Below are 18,533 nucleotides of genomic sequence, written 5' to 3' on the forward strand. Positions count from 1 at the left end.
CTCTAAATTGGGAAAGATTTCTGTTATTATCTCTTTAAGTAAAATTTTTAACCCTATCTCTCTTTCTACCTCATCTGTAAGGCCAACAACTGGTAGATTAGCCCTTTTGAGCCTATTTTCTAGGTTTTGTAGTTATCTTACATTCATGTTGAGCCTTTTTTCTTTTGCTCCTCTGTGTATTTTCAAATAGCCTGTCTTCAAGTTCACGGATTCTTTCTTCTGCTTGATCGATTCTGCTGATGAGAGTCCCTGATGCATTCTTCCATATGTCAATTAATTTTTTCAGCTCTAGCATATCTGCTTGATATTTTAAAAATTATTTCCATCTCTTTGTTAAATTTCTCTGATACAATTTTGAATTTCCCCACTAGGTTACCTTGAATTTTGTTGAGCTCCCTCAAAACAGCTATTTTGAATTCTCTGTCTGAAAGGTTATGTATCTTTGCCACTCCAGGATTGATTGTTGGTGCCTTATTTAGTTCATTTGGTGAGGTCATATTTTCCTGGATGATCTTGATGCTTGTTGATGTTCATGACATCTGGGTATTGAAGAGATGGGTATTTATTGTCATCTTTGCAGTCTGGGCTTGTTTGTACCCATCTTTCTTGGGAAGGCTTTCCAAGCATTCAAAAGAAATTGAGTGTTGTGATGTAAAGCTTTGGTTACTGCAGACATGTCTGTGTTAGGGGGCACCCCAGGCCCAGTAACATTGTGACTCTTGCAGACTACTAAAGGCTCCATCTTGGTGGTCTTGGGAGAGATCCAAGAGAATTCCTGGATTACCAGACATAGTCTCTTGTTTTCATCCCTTACTTTTCCCCAAACGAACAACCTTTTTCTCTATCCTAAACTGCCTGGACTAAGGAAGGGGTGACACAAACACCCTGGTGGCCGCCACCAATGGGACTGTGCTGGGTCAGTCCTGAAACCACCACAACACTGAGTTTTGCACACGGATTGTGGTGACTGCAGCCTGGCTGCCACTGATGTTCACTCAAGGTCCAAAAACTCTTCAGTCAATAGGTAGTTGTGGTAAATCCAGCTAGATTTGTGCCCTTCCCTTCAGGGCAGCAAGCTCCCTTCCCAAGCTCAGCTCAAGTCTAGAAATGCTGTTTGGGAGCCATGACCTGGAGTCAGCAACCTTAGGACTCTACTTAGTGCTCTGTTCCACTGGAGCTGATCTGGCATCCAACCTACAGGACAAAATACTTGCCACTCTTTGCTCCCCTTTCTACAGGCAGAGGAGTATCTTCCCAGGGTCACTACAACCCCAGGTTCATGGCAAGTTCTGCCTGGCTACCGCTGATGTTCATTCAAGGCCCAAGGGCTCTTCAGTCAGTTGAGTCAGTTGCTGCCAGGTCTTCAGAGAGTTGCTACCATGTCTGGGTCTCTCCCTTCAGGAAAGTGGGTTCCCTTCTGGCCTAGGGCAAGTCCAGAAATGCCATACATGGGCCAATGCCTGGCATCGAGGACCCTAAAAGCCTGTGTGGTCTATTGCATCGTGGCAGACCTGGTACCCAAGCTGCAGGGCAAAGTCCCCTTTAGTCTTTTCTCTCCTTTCCTTGAGCCGAAGGAGTCTCCCTGTAGCCACCACCGTTTGAAATGTGCTAGGTCATGCCTTAAGTCAGCATGGCACTGGATCTTACCCAAGGCCTGTGGCAAGTGCTGCCTGGCTATCATTGATATTTATTCAAGGCCCAAGCTCTCTTTAGTCAGCAAATGATGAATCTTGCAGGAAATGGGTTCTTCCCTTCAAGGAAGTGTGCTCCCTTCTGTCACAAGGTGTGTCTATAAACGTCATCTGGGAGCTAGAGCCTAGAACACATAGAACATAGTCCTCAGGACTCTCCCTGGTGCCCTATTCTACTGTAGGGCTGAGCTGGCACCCAAGTTGCAAGACAAGTCCTCTTTATTTCTCCCTGTCTCCTCCTCAATCAGAAGGAAGGAGTGTCTCCTTGGGCTTCATGAAGGAAGTGACCCTTTAAGATTTTCCTTTTAGTGTGAGTAGGACACTGACAGGGGGAGAATAACACACACCAAAAAATACATTGATGGAAACATGCAATGTATATTTAGGGAATGGTCAGCAGGCCTACCTCACTGTAGCAGAGTAGAGTTAGATTCAATACAACAGTATTTTGGGAAATGGATTAGAGCATAAAGAGACTAGAATTATTTATTCATAATCCAGAACAAGAACACTGAAAACGAATATGGCAATGGAATAGATGCCTCAAGTCATATCTAGAGACATTACAGAAGGAGAATTACAAAAATTGGTCACTAGTTAGTCATAGGCATGGATGATAAAGAATTAAAAATGAGGCCACAGTTTTGAACTTCGTGATCAGCAAAATTGTAGTATCATTAACAAAAATAAGAAACTCCAAATTTTGAAGGTCAAAGAGAATTTAAACATCACTTGTTTGAGAACTTTCTCTTCATTTGTGTGTTATTATGTGGTCCTGCAAGAGTTTAAAATACAGGGATTGGGCCGAGCATGGTGGCTCACGCCTGTAATCCTAGCACTTTGGGAGGCTGAGATGGGTCAATTGCCTGAGCTCAGGAGTTGGAGACCAGCCTGGGCAACATAGTGAAACCCCATCTCCACTAAAATACAAAAAAAAAAAAAAATCAGCCAGGCATGGTGGAGGGTGCCTGTAATCCCAGCTACACAGGAGGCTGAGCACGAGAACTGCTTGGACCCAGGAGGTGGAAATTGCAGTGAGCCGAGACTGTGCCACTGCACTCCAGCCTGAGCAACAAAGTGAAATTCTGTCTCAAAAAATAAAAATAAAAAAATAAGATACAGGGATTGGAGAAGGAATATTCAAATTGTAATCCTGTTTCTGCCATTTGGTAGTTGTGTCACCTTGGGCAAATTATATAAACTCTCTTGTTCAGCTCCATCATCTATAAAAATGAATAATAATAACCTTCACTACTTCAGAGGGCTGTAAAGTACATTGTCTGACACATCCTTGTCAAGTGCTCAATAAGTGTTACCTAGCATTATTATTACGATTTTAGCAAAAATTTATGATACAGTGATTGGCAGATACTTGAAAAATACATTCCCTAGATATGGACTATAAGGTGAGACTATACTACTGCACCCCAAAGTAAGTATTCCAGCTTTCAAAGGGACTACAGCCCAAACAATGAAAACTATGACAACCTTTAGTTGAGAAATTAGTCACATAGACAATCAGTCAAATGTTTAAAATGGCATATGGAGAATCAGAAGTTGAATCTAAGTGTACTTTAAATAAATACAAGAGATACAAAGGGTAAAGGAAAGCAATTTCACAGGTATGAGAAATAAGTATTCTTTTATCTCAGTAAATTCACATATTAACCCTTTAAATCCTGCTGCTGGAAGCTGCTTCTAATTGAATACACCTGTGGTTTTTCAGATTTTCAAGATTAACACTTCTATCTGAACCCTACATAACTTTTATACTCTTTGCTGGTGGTCTGCATCATACTACACACTAAAATGTTTTTCCATCAGTTTACTGTTCTCCAAGAATATAAACAATTTTTGTAATTGAGTATCATATTAGTAGTGCTACTGAAGGAGAAGTGGTGTTCTAGAGACTGTCATTCTACATTATCAAGGATGTTATATCATTAAAAATGAATTCATTGGTCTTTTTATTTTTGTTCATAATCAATGCCTTGGGAAATGGTCACATTTTCAAAGGCTGTGGAAGAGATAATCCTTTTTCGTGATAAATGTGCCACACATCTTAACAAATCCTGTGGCTGTGTGCTTTGTACTTATTCATCAGACCATGGAGATGTAGACACAACTCAGTTGTAATTTAGTACCAACAAAATTATTCTACTCTTTTGAAAATTTTTTTGAAATCAGTTCTCTCCTGATTTGTACACTTTTCATTAGCTTTGAAAATACCATATTGTGTTCACCAATATGAACATCTGGAATACTGCATGAGTGATGCATTTAGTTTCTTTTAAAAATAAAAATTTTTCAGATATACAAAAATTATTATAACTCTATACTTACGAAAACATAAGTAAAAGTGTAATGTTCAGTATAAGCATCCAGATGGACATGACTTTAACAACTTGGGACTTTGGCAGTGACTACCAATGGGTAGTTTCCTTTGAAAAATGATAATAAACACTCCATTTCCCCTTCATTAAGTAAAAAGTGGTTGAGTCAAAGTCACTTCTCATCAATTTCTACAACTTGATATTGAACTAAGCAAGAAAAAAATTAGAAATTTAAGACATTTGCTGTTTTTGAATTAGAATTATATAAGCTTCTACTTGAACTCTGGGAATTTGGTTTAAAAAAATCAGATAGGTAGTCAAAATGGATAATTCAGAAAAAAAAAATTCTTTTTTCCTCAATATTTTCACACCCATTACTCTTAGCTTTCATTTCCTCCCCCAAACTCTCCTGATTTGTAATCAGAAAAAGTAATTGGACAATAAAATATTATTGACAAAGATTTATGCATCTCTCTAGGCACTTACTGTGTTAAAAGCAGAATAGTCTCGGACAGAGTAGTATTTTATCTAAATAATTATTTCAGTTTAGTTTTTTTGAGTTTATAGAGAACATAAGTTTTTCCATGGATCAGATGAATATATCCAAGTCATGTAAAAATAAATTAAAATGGACTACATAATATTATCTGCAATTCATTAACGCTATAGGTTAAAAAAAGAAAAAGTTAAAAATTTCTAAAACCGCAAGTTGGCTATTATCACTAAAATGAACACTTTATTTGTGGGTCACACAGTCACCTTGTGAACTATAGATGAGGCACTGGCCTGAGAACTGAAAGGTCATCTGAATGTGTGTTATCTTGCTGAACATGATGATGTTTAAACTAGTTTCCACTGAATTGTAATCTGCTCCCAGCAAAAAATAAAATAAAATAAAATAAATGATGCTTTTTCTGTAGAAACAGGGCATCCATTTACACTGTGCTTTTTAGTTGAGGAGAGGGGAAGAGGTCAGTGGCCCATCATGTTTTAGTATGCCTGGGCATATGGGTAATATAATGGAGCTGTCAACATACATTGCTTAGGGAACATAGTGTGTGTTCATTTTCATGCCTTGTATGAGATAAAAATTCCTGTACTCTTCTAAGAAAAATATAAATTTCCCAGTGATTTTATAAATTCAACCATGAGATGATAAACTGTCTGAGCTCATTACAATACAAGGTCTATAAACATTTTTTAAATGTTTGTTTTGTAAGAGGATGAACAACACAAAGATGAAATAGCAATAACAAATTTTAGTACATGTAAAAATATTGTTTTATTTATTATTTTACATAATAAATACAAATACTGCTATTCTAGGTATTTAGTATCTGAAATTTACATATCTTTATGTCAGGGCCTCTGTCAATTAGGTTAACTGATTTCATTTGCCTTAATTGCTTCTATAATGTAACAGTCTCTTGATTAAGATTAAGATTTGGTCTTGACTATTAAGTGCTCTTAGACTGCTTAATTGAGCCTATATTTGCAGTATATATAAATGTAGTATATTTCCCTCTAATGCTTATGGTGACTTGAGCAATCCAAAGGACTTTAGAATCTGACTGGAAATCCCTACAGTATACTCACTGGTGTCGCATGGTATTAAATGTCTACAAACCTTATCTCCAGGGAGAGCAAGGGAGGTAGAGAAGATGAGTGGTAGCATTTGCTTATTTCTGTGGTATAAATACTCCCAACATGGATAATTTTATGCAGCTAACATTATGTCATGTAACCCAAAATTGAGAGAGAATAACATGCCAATGTGAGCTGATCCTGGCACCTCACTGACTTCTTATTTTGTAACCTCAATGCCTGATGGTAATGACATGCAGATGATCTTTGCAAGGGAGGACACTGAAAGCAGGATCTCATCTATTCTCTAACAGAAATATTAAAAAGTTAGTCAGGTGCAGTGGCTCACACCTGTAATCCCAGCACTTTGGGAGGCCAAGGTTAGTGAATCACTTGAGGTCACAAATTTGAGACCTGCCTGGCCAATATGGTGAAACATCTTCTCTACTAAAAATACAAAAATTAGCTGGGAGTCATGGCATGCGCCTGTAATTCCAGCTGTTCCAGAGGCTGAGGCAGGAGGACTGCTTGAACCCAAAAGGAGGAGGTTGTAGTGAGTTGAGATGGCACCACTGCACTCCAACCTGGGTGACAGAGCAAGACTCTGCCTCACAAAAAAAAAAGAAAAGAAATATTACAAAGTTGTTAATATGTTTCGTCTCCCAAGACAGAAAGTAAGAGATAAAAGAAATTCTATAGAACCCTTCATACATTTCTTTCTTTCATTATTGCCTTACAGTATCATAGTCTAGGAATGCTGGTGACACTTTAATTAAGCTCATTGTCCTCCAGATGAAGATAAGGTTGCTATTTGACCAATGGTAATAGGCCTCCCCTCACCACCAGCATCAGCATACAATATTGAATTTTCCAAAGGTTTTCTCGCATAGGAGTTACTCTTGGCCTCGTGAAAATCAAGAAAAAGCATTGTTAAAACTAGACAATTTGCCTAAAGCTTCAAGTCCAGATCTACCTGACTGAATATCTGGAGCTTTTGACTTTTATGTAGTTGAGAGACCTGCACTGGGGTCTATACTGCCCACACTGCTATCATTTTGACCTGGAATTTGATTTAACTCTGGCTTAAAATTGATTCCAGTATCACTAGATCCTAGCTATTTATGCTTTCTGATAAAGCATTAAGACTGTCCACCTTTGCAATAAATAAGTATATAGATATTACTTTTCCCCAAAAGGACTTATTGTCAGCAAGTGTTTTTTTCCTCCTGAAATTATTCAATTTGTTAAGAATGCCTCTACAAAAAAAGAATTATGGTAGTAAACACCTCGTGCTTGCATAGATATTAGTAACTTCTGTATTAAAAGTGCGATTATCTAACGCCATTATTTAATAGTATGTATTTTTCTTTGTTATCTCTTCTAAGAAAATTTAAATAAAATAAAATATCAGGAAACCAGTAAGTGATTGAACAAATGGGAGACAGACGATTTCTAGTGGATGTTCTAGAGTTCATTCAGATTAATAATCTCATTTCTAAGAAATTATTATTAGTATCATAATAATGATGATTCTGGTGTATGACAGAATCTTGATTTATCAAATAAGATTCTTACACTCAGAAATTACCAAAGCAGGTATATAATATTAAAACTTTAAGAAGTATTCTCAGCTCCACACATTGAAACAAAATGTTTTTTCTGGTTAATTATACGACAATCAGTAAATACTATCAACTAAAAATTTCCTGTCCTTAGGAACAGTAAAGTTTACATTTTTTTGGTAAATCATTTAGAACAGGCATGACAAATATGTGGCATGCCTGCAAGTACTCTCCTGTCTTACATCCATTGCAGGCATCACTACTCAATCAACTTCTTGCTGAGCTTAGATGTAATCTCAGAAAACAATTTTTCAGAAAGTGCTAGAGAGCTTCAGCCATTGATGAAAATTTAACTTGCTATTCCTAGTCTGGATTGTCATAATTCAATATTAAGAGTTTATGCAACATCCAGTCAGCTTCTGATCATTAAAGGATTTCTCTGAACATATTAAAGAAGGAAAAATTATATTACTAATCAGGGGATCTCTAGGTATTTTAGTTTTTAAAAAATAAAGTATGTCAATACTTAACACTACTTAATGCACACAGAAGTTATTTTTAAAATCTAATAATTAAATATCAGAAAATGTAAAAGAAAAAGACTAAAAATAGCACAGAAAGAAAAACTTGTCAATAGTGCTAGTAAAATAGAGGTAAAATATGTTAGAAGTGAGAGTTAAAAACTTAAGACATCTTTGTGTAAAATGCATTATGTTAACAAAATAAGCATTTTTTTGTAAAGATATTTTTCTGTATGTAGATTATGTAGAGATTATTTCTATATATAAAGATTATTTCTTCTATATGTAAAGATTTTTTAAAGATTTTTTTCTATATGTAAAGATTATTTTCTTACTAAATATGTGTATATTTTTTCATATACTGGCAAAGAAAAATGTAACTTTATTTTTTAATTTATATTATCAATTCTCAATAAACTAATGTTTTAAAATATTTTTTACCCATACAAAAAAAGGAATTGCAATTAGAAGCTATATCATTATCTTAATATTCTCTATTATATTAAAAGGCTTAAATAACTTCCCCAACTTTAATAATCATTTTACTTAAATGTCATCAGAATTTTTTGAATGAATTGTCCTTGGTTTTTGAAATTTACAGAAAATCTCCATTAGGTAGAATATTACATGGAATGCTCCCTCAATTAAGAGTCAGAAGATCTGGGTTCTAAACAAAGCTCTACCATAAACTACTTACATGAACAAGGAGAGACTAGTCCTCTGTAAAATGCATGGGTTTGGTTAGAAAATCTCTAAGACCCTTTCAAGTTCTAAAATGCAATTTCATTATACTTAAATAATCTATACATTTTCAGTATTTTATAACCATCAAAGAAAATTGACATTTTATTCTGTAGTATCTGTATGGACCTAGTTGTTTTGGGTTTTTTAAAATAAGATGTATTTTTATGTGGTGATGTATAAACAAAAAATTTTTTAATTGAAATGATTTAATGCTTTTTCAATTTTTTTAATTATTGAGGATCATAGTATAGTACTGTTGGACTAAAAGTCTGTAAAAATACACTTTAGGAACAGCATGTGTGAATCTGCTGAAATCATTAGCAAAATTGTTTGCATGTTTGTTCACATAGTGTTCGTTAAGTTATTAATAGGGCCCATGGCCCAGAAAAAGTCTAAATGCTATCTGGGTCAGACTGTCATGCTTTGAGGGTATAGTATCAAATCTATAGATCATCCTGACTTCAAGAATATACAGGTCAGTAGATTTAGATTCAGAACATATACCCCTGCAGTTAGCAGAAAAATGACCCTGAACACATGAACATCATCTGTCTAACAGAATAATTAGCCATTCTGAGCACTTCATTACTATTAGTGATCCACATGAATGGAACAATGGGACTTCCTGTTGATCAACAGGCATATAAAAATACACTATCTGATTTGGAATCCGGAAGGTAAGGATTTGAATTTTTACCCTATTGCTTGCTTGTTGTGTGATCATAGGCAAATTAATCTTTCTGAGTCTCAGTTATGTCTCTTGTAAAATGTAACGATACAAATTTTATCACCTGCTATTAATTTTTAATCTTCAAACATTTCTCAATTTGTACTCTACCCACCCATGCCCACCCACTCTTTGGTCACTATCATCTCTTGCCTCACTGCAGCCCTTTCATTGATCTCCCTGCTTCCACTGTGGCGTGTGGCTTCTCTCTAACCATTAGTGTACTGGCAAATAGCTTACACACAAAAAGTTAATAAAATGAAATTAAAATTAAAATCCTCATTTCTAGCATTTGCCAGTTTCAGCAATATAAATACTCCTGTTATGGCTACCCTTCTGGCCTGTATCAATGAGCTCCCTTGTACTTCAGCTTTTGGGTGCGTTCGGCCAGGGAAACATGAAGGGGAGATTGGAAAGCAAGAGGAAAGATATATATTTCTCTATCTGGCTCCCTCCCTGACTCTCTGTGTGCTTATATTCAAAAGTCACAGTTCCTATCCAGCAACCTTCCTCTGTAACTACACATGAGACACCTGGTAGGAAAAGATGACCACTGAAATGGAGCAAGTAATAAGAGTATGTGAAGGAATGATATATAAGGAGGTATACAAGTTTAAAGGAAACTAACAAAGGATGATGAAGCACCCTAAAGATAGCAATAGTGAGGACCCTTTACCCCCCTTGGTCTGGAAGCACAAAGAGAGAGAGCAGTTATATGTACATATCCCTAGATGTAGCTGTAGCTGTGACTGTAGGACGGGGGCCTATGAAGGCACTGCCAATCCGTAGCCAGGGAAGTGCAGTGCTAATGAAATAAATACCCCAACCCTACACTTTAGTAATTATTCTTTCACCATGTAATTCTTAAGGATATCATATTATAATGACATTACATAAGAAATGATAGGTATTCTTTAATAACAGAAAAGTGGTCACAGTATATTGTTAAATAAAATAAACCCTTCAAAAGGGTGACAGTGTTGGGTACAGGAATTTGACAAATATTCTTTAACTTTTTAAAAAATTGTCATTCCTCTCTCTTTTTCTTTGTTTTGCCAAAGTCTACTAAGTCCAAAGGAATTAAAGACCAATTATAATTATAGAAAGTAACTTTTTTAAATTTTCTAAGAAAATAGGCAGAAGCAGTGGCTCATGCCTGTTATCCTAGCACTGTGGAAAGCAAAGACAGGCAGATCGTTTGAGTACAGGAGTTTGAGACCAACCTGGGCAACATGGTGAAACCCCATCTCTACAAAAAATACAAAAATTAGCTGAGCATGGTGGTGCATAACTGTTGTCCCAGCTAGTCAAGAGGCTGAGGCAGGAGGTTCAGCTGAGTCTAGGAGGTTGAAGCTGTAGTAAGCCATGATTGTACCACTGTACACCAACCTGGGTGACAGAATGAGACTCTGTCTCACAAAAAAAAAAGAAAGAAAATATATAGAACAACTTTGTAAACTTAGGCAGAAGAAGAAAATGTATAAATCATATTTTTAAATGTTAATAAATTAGACTATATTCGAATTTAAAATTAGATACAAAATATATAGAGAGGGTTAAAAGACAAGTCACAATCTGGGAGAAAATGTAGGTAATGTATGTTATTGATAAAGTAACTAAAATGTATATAAAACTCACACAATCAAATAATGCAATACAAAATGAGATGCCATTCACAGTAACAGTTAAAATTATACTAAAAAGTAGCAAAAATTTTAAAAAGTGAAACTATTCCATTTAGCACAGATGTTAAAGTATACACTCTGGATACAAAGGGTCTGAGTTTGAATCCCAGTCATATCAATTACTAACTGAGTAACTTTGGTCAAACTATTTACTTTTTCTGTATCTTTATTTTTTCATCCGAAACAATATCAGATAATAAAAGCATTTGATTGGTAAAGTTTTTGTGATGGGGAAGGGAATTAATAATTTATGTAAAAATGCTCAGAAAAATCCCTAGCTCATAGAGCCATATAAATGCTAGTTTTTAACTTTTCTATTATTTTTGTGAATGAACCTTCTTTTGGGGAACTCAAAAATTATTCTAAAAGGTATATGAAAGACTAAAAGTCTACAAATTCCTAAGCCAAATATGAAAAGAAAAAAAAAGAGTGAGAATTGTCCTCCTAAGTGCTAAAACATACTGCAAAGCAATTGTAATCAAAATATTATACAGCAGAAAAAAATACAAATGAGTCAATGAAAAAGTTGATGTGTAATTTTTCAAACACATAGGGAAATGAACAACTTAGGGGCATAAGGAACTACACAGTCATCAGTGTTCATGTGACCAAATTATGTGGTAAGGTTTCCAAAACCTTTAATCAGGGAACTCTTGTGTGAGAGTGTAGGGTTTCACCATAATCCCTAGTCTATAGAGAATGGTATAGGGCCCCTGGCCTGGATGCAACTATCAAGGAATTAAACTTTAGAGATACTCCCAAGCTTGTACTAAAACATGCCATCCTAGAGGAATACCAGCATACTTTTTCACACACATTGGGGCACTAAATCATCTATCTTCCTTCATATAATTCATGTAGATCAATATTTCTAAAATGAAGACAATTCTCCTGCCTGGTTTCTCTTATATAAAAAGAGAGATTAGTAGTTCTAAACAAAAGGACATATTCTATATGTGCAAATCTGCAAATCTGTAACCATTGTAGAATAAATCATTGATAGATTGCTCTTCCAATAGGTTGAACTACTATGGCAGCTATCCCCAAACATTCCTTCTCTATCACCAAAAAAAAAAAAGTAAAAATTCTCCTTTGTGGTGCCCTCAGTTTTTAGCTATGTTATAATGAAAATAGTTTGCCAAAATTTATTGAGGTCTCTGACATTACATGATAAACATAGCAATCCAAAGGGATCTGCTGCTAAATTTTATATATATATACATATATATATATCCCAAACTATAAGTCAGAAAGACTGCTGATGGAACCATGGCTGTTTCTCGCTTGTCTACAAGTAAAGGGCTCATGTTTACTGTAATTATGAACAGTGTCACCAGTAGAGCATAGATGCCTACAGAACAGTGGCACAGGTGAGCTCATGCACTCAGGGGATAGTGGTGAACATTATCCCCAGTTATTTATTCTCTCTGCCAAAGGGCATGAAGAGATACAAGATATGCAAGAAAATCAATGTACAGAAGTATGTTTCTAACAAGTCTCTGCCAGCTTGACAAACTGCCTTACCTTTTTTGGTGGGAAATAATGAAGAGTGATAAACCAAACAAGTTTCTCCACATACAGGGAATATCCCTGTTATTTAGCACTAAGTGGATAGGTATATATATTTATCATACAATCTCAGAAAAGCAAAATCTTGAGGAGTAATAGTTTTCTTAGTTAAGGCAAGCAATGGTAGAAAGGACAATCTTGTGTATTCGAATAAAATCAACCACCACAGATCCATGCCTGATGAGTAATTCACAATAGTGAATTAACTCATGGATTAAAGAACTAAAGAAAGTAAAGAAAAAGTGGTGTAACATTGTCTCCTGGTACACATCAAATATCTCTATGATCCTCCATATTGTGGAACCTCACATCTAATTAGCTATGGGTCATATGATCATCTCTGGCTAACCAAATGTGAACAGAAATAGCTTATGTTATTTCTAGGCCAAGATAGTAAAGGCTCTATGTCCTTCCTCTATTTATCTCTTCCTTTTTTGTAGTAGTTTCTAAGCTCTGTGTTCCAGATGGCACACTTACAAGATTGAGAACTGCCTCACCCACATCAGATCTTGTTTGAAGAAAATGTAAACTTTTACTGTACGAATTTACTAAGATACTGAAGTCTATTTGTTTCTGAAGCACAACATAATCTGTTCTTACTAATGCAATGGGTACATAGCCTTCTAACCTGTCCATGGGAAAGAAATTTATAACTATGAACCTGAAGACAGAAGCTATTAAAAGAGAGATTTGATTACATAAAATCTGTTACTGTTTTATGTCAAAAGTACTAAGAACAAAATTAAAAGATAAAACTGAGAAAAATATTTCATTCCTCTTGCTCTATCTCTGTATATATACACATATACTTGTGTGTATATATATATACATGCACACATATATGTAACATATATATGTAACAAAAAGTATTGTTCTCTTTAATATGTGAAGAATTCTAAATGACCAATAAAAATTACAAACAGGAATATAGGCAATGAAAATTAATAGATGTACCACAGATTGCATTTTATTGCCAATAACAGAGACCAAAATTAAGCAAATTAGAATTTCATCCTTTATGTGAAAGAAATCTGGAGATAAGAGATCTAGGATTGTTAAGGCATTTAGGTATTGATATGGCTTGTCTCTGTATCCCACTTACATTTCATGTTGAAATGTAATTTCCAGTGTTGGAGGTGAGGCCTTGTGGAAGGTGATTGGGCCATGTGGGTGGTTTCTAATGGTTTAGCACTATCCCCCTAATTCTGTCTTATGACAGAGTTCTCACAAGACTTGGTTGCTTACAAAAGTGTGTAGTACCTCCCCCTTCTCTCTCTTTCTCTCTCTCTCTGTCTCCTGCCAGCCATATGAAGATCATTCCTGCTTTCCCTTCCCCTTCTGCCACGACTGTAAGTTTCCTGAGGCCTCTCCAGAAGCAGAAGCCTGTACAGCCCACAGAACCAGCCAATTCAACCTTTTTTCTTTATAAATTACCCAGGCTCAGGTGTGTCTTTATAGCCGTGTGATAACTGACATAAAAGTATTATCATGGACCCAAGCTCTTTCTTTGTTTTTCGTTGTTAGTATGTGGCTTCCATTCACAAGGTCAATCAATGTTGATTCAATTTAGCTATTAAAGCTTAAACCATCTCATCTGCATTTCAAGTAACTGTACCAAGAATTTTCCAAAGCTTATACGTACATCTCATTGGCCATCTCTATATCCAGGGCTGCTGAAAAGTTTCCAATGTTATGTCAGTAATGAAGGAAAGAATAGACATGGTATAGGTAAATTTCCCTCTTTATCCAACCAAGCACTCATACCTTCTTTTCTTATAAAAAGAACACACACTTTCTCCTTCCTTAAACAAGTAGCCCCAATGTTATATTCAGTTGCAGCACCCAAACCAATATCCAGAACCTCTAGTCAACACTCAGTCTCTTCCATAGGGTCCTAAGGAGTTGTTTTATGGTCAGGCAACCTGTAGACTAAAATATGTTACCTATACTCAAGATTGACAAACAATGGTTATGAAGGAATAAGACACCCTGAAGGACACACACACACACACACACACACACACACACATCTTCTTAACAGAAAGAGTGAGAGTAGAGAAACATGGTAATCTCTGGTCCTGTCGGGCAGGAGTAAGAAAAGGTCCCAATCCTGGCATGAAGTGAGTGCCTAATTAGCCAGTGGGAAACTCCTAGTAATTCCTCTAAGAGGATCTCCTTGGTTCATTGTTCTCCATGGTCTCTGGTTCGTGGGGGACGGAGGAGGGCTCCTGGGAGTGCTTTCTTTCTGGTGCTTACACAACTTCCAGCCCATGTTGGTACTGACTGCCCAAACCACAGATTGTTTTAGAAAGTAAGACACTGGCTGTTGCAGGAAAAATTCATGGGTTTTCTGGCAAGACAGTTCTGTAAAAACATATTAGACTTCTTCTCTCTTAGCTTCTAATTGGTTCCAGTGTCTATCCATAAAGATTTTGACTTGTAATTTGTAAACGCTGTGCTTTGCCTCAGTGGGAACACATTGTCATTCATTCTTAATTTTAAGGCATTTTTGTGGTAAGTGCCTTGCAACAATTCAGACTGCCAAAAGTAAAGAAGATAAATGAAAAGTTTAGACAAATGATAAATATTGCTACAGCTAGGTAGTGGGTTCATGGAGGCTTTTTGAATTATCACCTCTACTAATGTATGTATTTAACATTTTTCATGATTAAAGGTTTTTTTTTTTTTTTTTAACAAAACAAAAATAAAGGAGAAATAAGATACTCATTCCTTCTCCTAAAAAACTAATGCAGGCTCAGGACCTACACAAGACCAGCTGAATAAAAATCTCTGGGAGAGCATTTTTAATAAGTGTTTCTTCTGAGTCTTCTGCACCCTAAAATTGAAAACTACTACATTAAAAAGGTAAGGGGAAACCATTTACAGTTTTATTCCTCATTTAACAGTGTGTCACACATATTTTATAGAACTCTAGAGTATTATAATTATCACTTTATTTCATTTGCCTCTTCTTTTTTCCGTAAGTTATTGGGGTACAGGTGGTATTTGGTTACATAAGTGGTTATTTGTGAGATTTTGGTGCACCCATCACCTGAGAAATATACACTGCACCACATTTGTAGTCATTTATCCCTTGTCCCCCTCCCACTCTTCCCCCCAAATCCCCAAAGTCTATTGTATCATTCTTATGCCTTTGCATCCTCATAGCTTTAGCATCTGTGTTCATCAGGGATATTGGTCTGTAGTTTTCTTTTTTTTGTTATGTCTTCCCTGGTTCTGATATGAGGGTGACACTGGCTTCAAAGAATGATTTAGGGAGGATTCCTCCTTTCTCTATCCTGTGGAATAGTGTCAATAAAAATGGTACCAATTCTTCTTTGAATGTCTGATAGAATTCAGCTGTGAATCTATCTGGTCCTGGCCTTCTATTTTTTGGCAATTTTATTATTAATGTTGCAATCTTGTAGCTTTTGTTATTAGTCTCTTCAGAGTTTCTCTATTTTCTTGGTTTCATCTAGGAGGGTGTTATATTTCTAGGAATTTATCCATCTCCTCTCAGTTTTCTGGTTTATGCATGTTCATGGTAGACTTGAATCATCTTTTGTATTTCTGCAGTATTGGTAGTAATGTCTCCCATTTCATTTCTAATTGAGCTTATTTGGATCTTCTTTCTTCTTTCTTTGTTAGTGTCACTAATGGCCTATCAATTTTATTTATCTTTTCAAAGAACCAGCATTATGCTTCATTTATCTGTGGTAATTTTTGTTGTTGCTGTTGTTTCTATTTCATTTAGTTCTGCTCTGATTTTTGTTATTTCTTTTCTTCTAGAGGCTTGGGCTTGGATTGTTCTTCTTTCTCCAGTTCCATGAGGTGTGACCTTACATTGTCTACTTGTGCTCTTGCAGACTTTTTGATGTAGGCATTTAATGCTATGAACTTTCCTCTTACCACCACTTTTGTTGTATCCCTGAGGTTTTGACAGGCTGTGTCACTATTATCATTCAGTTCAAAGAACTTTTTAATTTCCATCTTGATTTCACTGTGGACCCAATGATCATTCAAGAACAGGTTATTTAATTTTCATTTATCTGCAAGGTTTGAGGGTTCCTTTTCAAGTTGATTTCCAATTTTATTCCACTGTGGTCAGAGAGAGTACTTGATATAATTTTGATTTTCTTAAATTTACTGAGGCTTCTTTTGTGGCCTATCGTATGGTCTATCTTGAAGAATGTTCCATGTGCCTATGAATAGAATGTATATTCTGCAGCTGTTGGGTAGAATGCTCTGTAATTATCTGTTAAGTCCATTTGTTCTAGGGTATACTTTAAGTCCATTGTTTCCTCATAGACTTTCTGTCTTGATGAGCTATCTAATGCTGTCAGTGGAGCATTAAAGTTCCCCACTATTATTGTGTTGCCATCTATCTCATTTCTTAGGCCTAGTAGTAATTGTTTTCTAAATTTGGGTGCTCCAGTGTTAGGTGCATATATATTTAGAATTGTGATATTTTCCTGTTAGACTAGTCATTTTATCATTATATAAAGTCCCTCTTTGTCTTGTTTAATTGCTATTGCTTTAAAGTTTATTTTGTCTGATAAAAGAATAGCTCCTCTGGCTCACTTTTGGTGTCCATTTGCATGGGATATCTTTTTCCATCCCCTCCTACCTTAAGTTTATATGAGTCCTATGTGTTAGGTGAGTCTCAGGAGACAGCAGAAAGTTGATTGGTGAATTCTCATCCATTCTGCCATTCTGTTTCATTTTAGTAAAGCATTTAGGTCATTTACATTTAACATTAGTATTGAGATATGAGGTAATATTCTATTCATCATGCTATTTGTTGCCTGAATACCTTGTTTATTCTGTTGTGTTATTGTTTTATAGATCCTGTGAGATTTATTCTTTAAGGTACTATTTGTGTGTATTTTGAGAATTTTTTTCAAAATCTAGAGCTCCTCTTAGCAGTTCTTATAGTGCTGGCTTGGTAGAGGCAAATTCTCCCAGCATTTGTTTGTCTGGAAAAGATTGTATCTTTTCTTCATTTGTGAAGCTTAGTTTCACCGGATACTAAATCCTTAGCAGATAATCGTTTTGTTTGAGGGGGTTAAAAATAGGGCCCCAATCCCTTCTAGCTGGTAGGGTTTCTGTTCAGAAATCTGCGGTTAATCTGATAGGTTTTTCTTTATAGGTTTCCTGATGCTTTTGCCTCACAGCTCTTGATCCTTTCCTTTGTCTTGACTTTAGATAACCTAATGACTATGTGCCTAGGTGGTGACCTTATGATGAATTTCTCAGGTGTTCTTTGAGCTTCTTGTATTCAGATGTCTAGATTTCTAGCAAGACTGGGAAGTTTTCCTTGATTATTCTCTTATATATGTTATCCAAACTTTCAGATTTATCTTCTTGCTTGGGAGCACCAATTATTCTTAGGTTTGGATGTTTCACATAGTTCCAAACTTCTTGGAAGCTTTGTTCAATTTTTTTATTCTTTTTTATTTTGTTTGATGGATTGGGTTAATTTAAAAGCCTTGTCTTTGAGCTCTGAAGTTCTTTCTTCTGCTTGTTTGATTCTATTGCTGAGAATTTCCAGTGCATTTTGCATTTCTCCATGTCCTTGATTTCCAGACATTGTGTTTTTTTATTTATGCTATTTCACTCAATAATTTTCCTTTTATATCCTATATCATGTTTTTTTAATTTACTTAAGTTGAACTTCACTTTCTCTTGTGCCTCCTTCATTAGCATAATAATGAACTTTCTGAAATCCTTTTCTGTCAATTCAGTGATTTCCTCTTGGCTTAGATCCATTGCTGGTGAGCTGGTGTGATCTTTTGGGGGTGTCAAACAACCTTGTTTTGTCATATTACTAGAATTATTTTTCTCGTTTCTTCTCATTTGGGTAGACTAGGTCAGAGGGAAGAGCTAGGACTCAAGGCCTGCTGTTCAAATTCTTTCGTCCCATGGAGTGCTCCCTTGATCTGTTCTCCCTCTTCCCCTAAGGATGGAGCTTCCTGAGAGCCAAACTCCTGTGATTGTTTTTGCTCCTCTAGCCACCCAGCAGAGCTACCAGCCTCCGCGCTGGTACTGGAAATTGTCTGCAAAGAGTCCCATGATGTGATCCATCTTCAAATCTTGCAGCCATGGATACCAGCACCT

Source organism: Trachypithecus francoisi, unplaced genomic scaffold, assembly GCF_009764315.1.
Source record: "Trachypithecus francoisi isolate TF-2019V2 unplaced genomic scaffold, Tfra_2.0 Lachesis_group10, whole genome shotgun sequence".
Lineage (NCBI taxonomy): Eukaryota > Metazoa > Chordata > Mammalia > Primates > Cercopithecidae > Trachypithecus > Trachypithecus francoisi.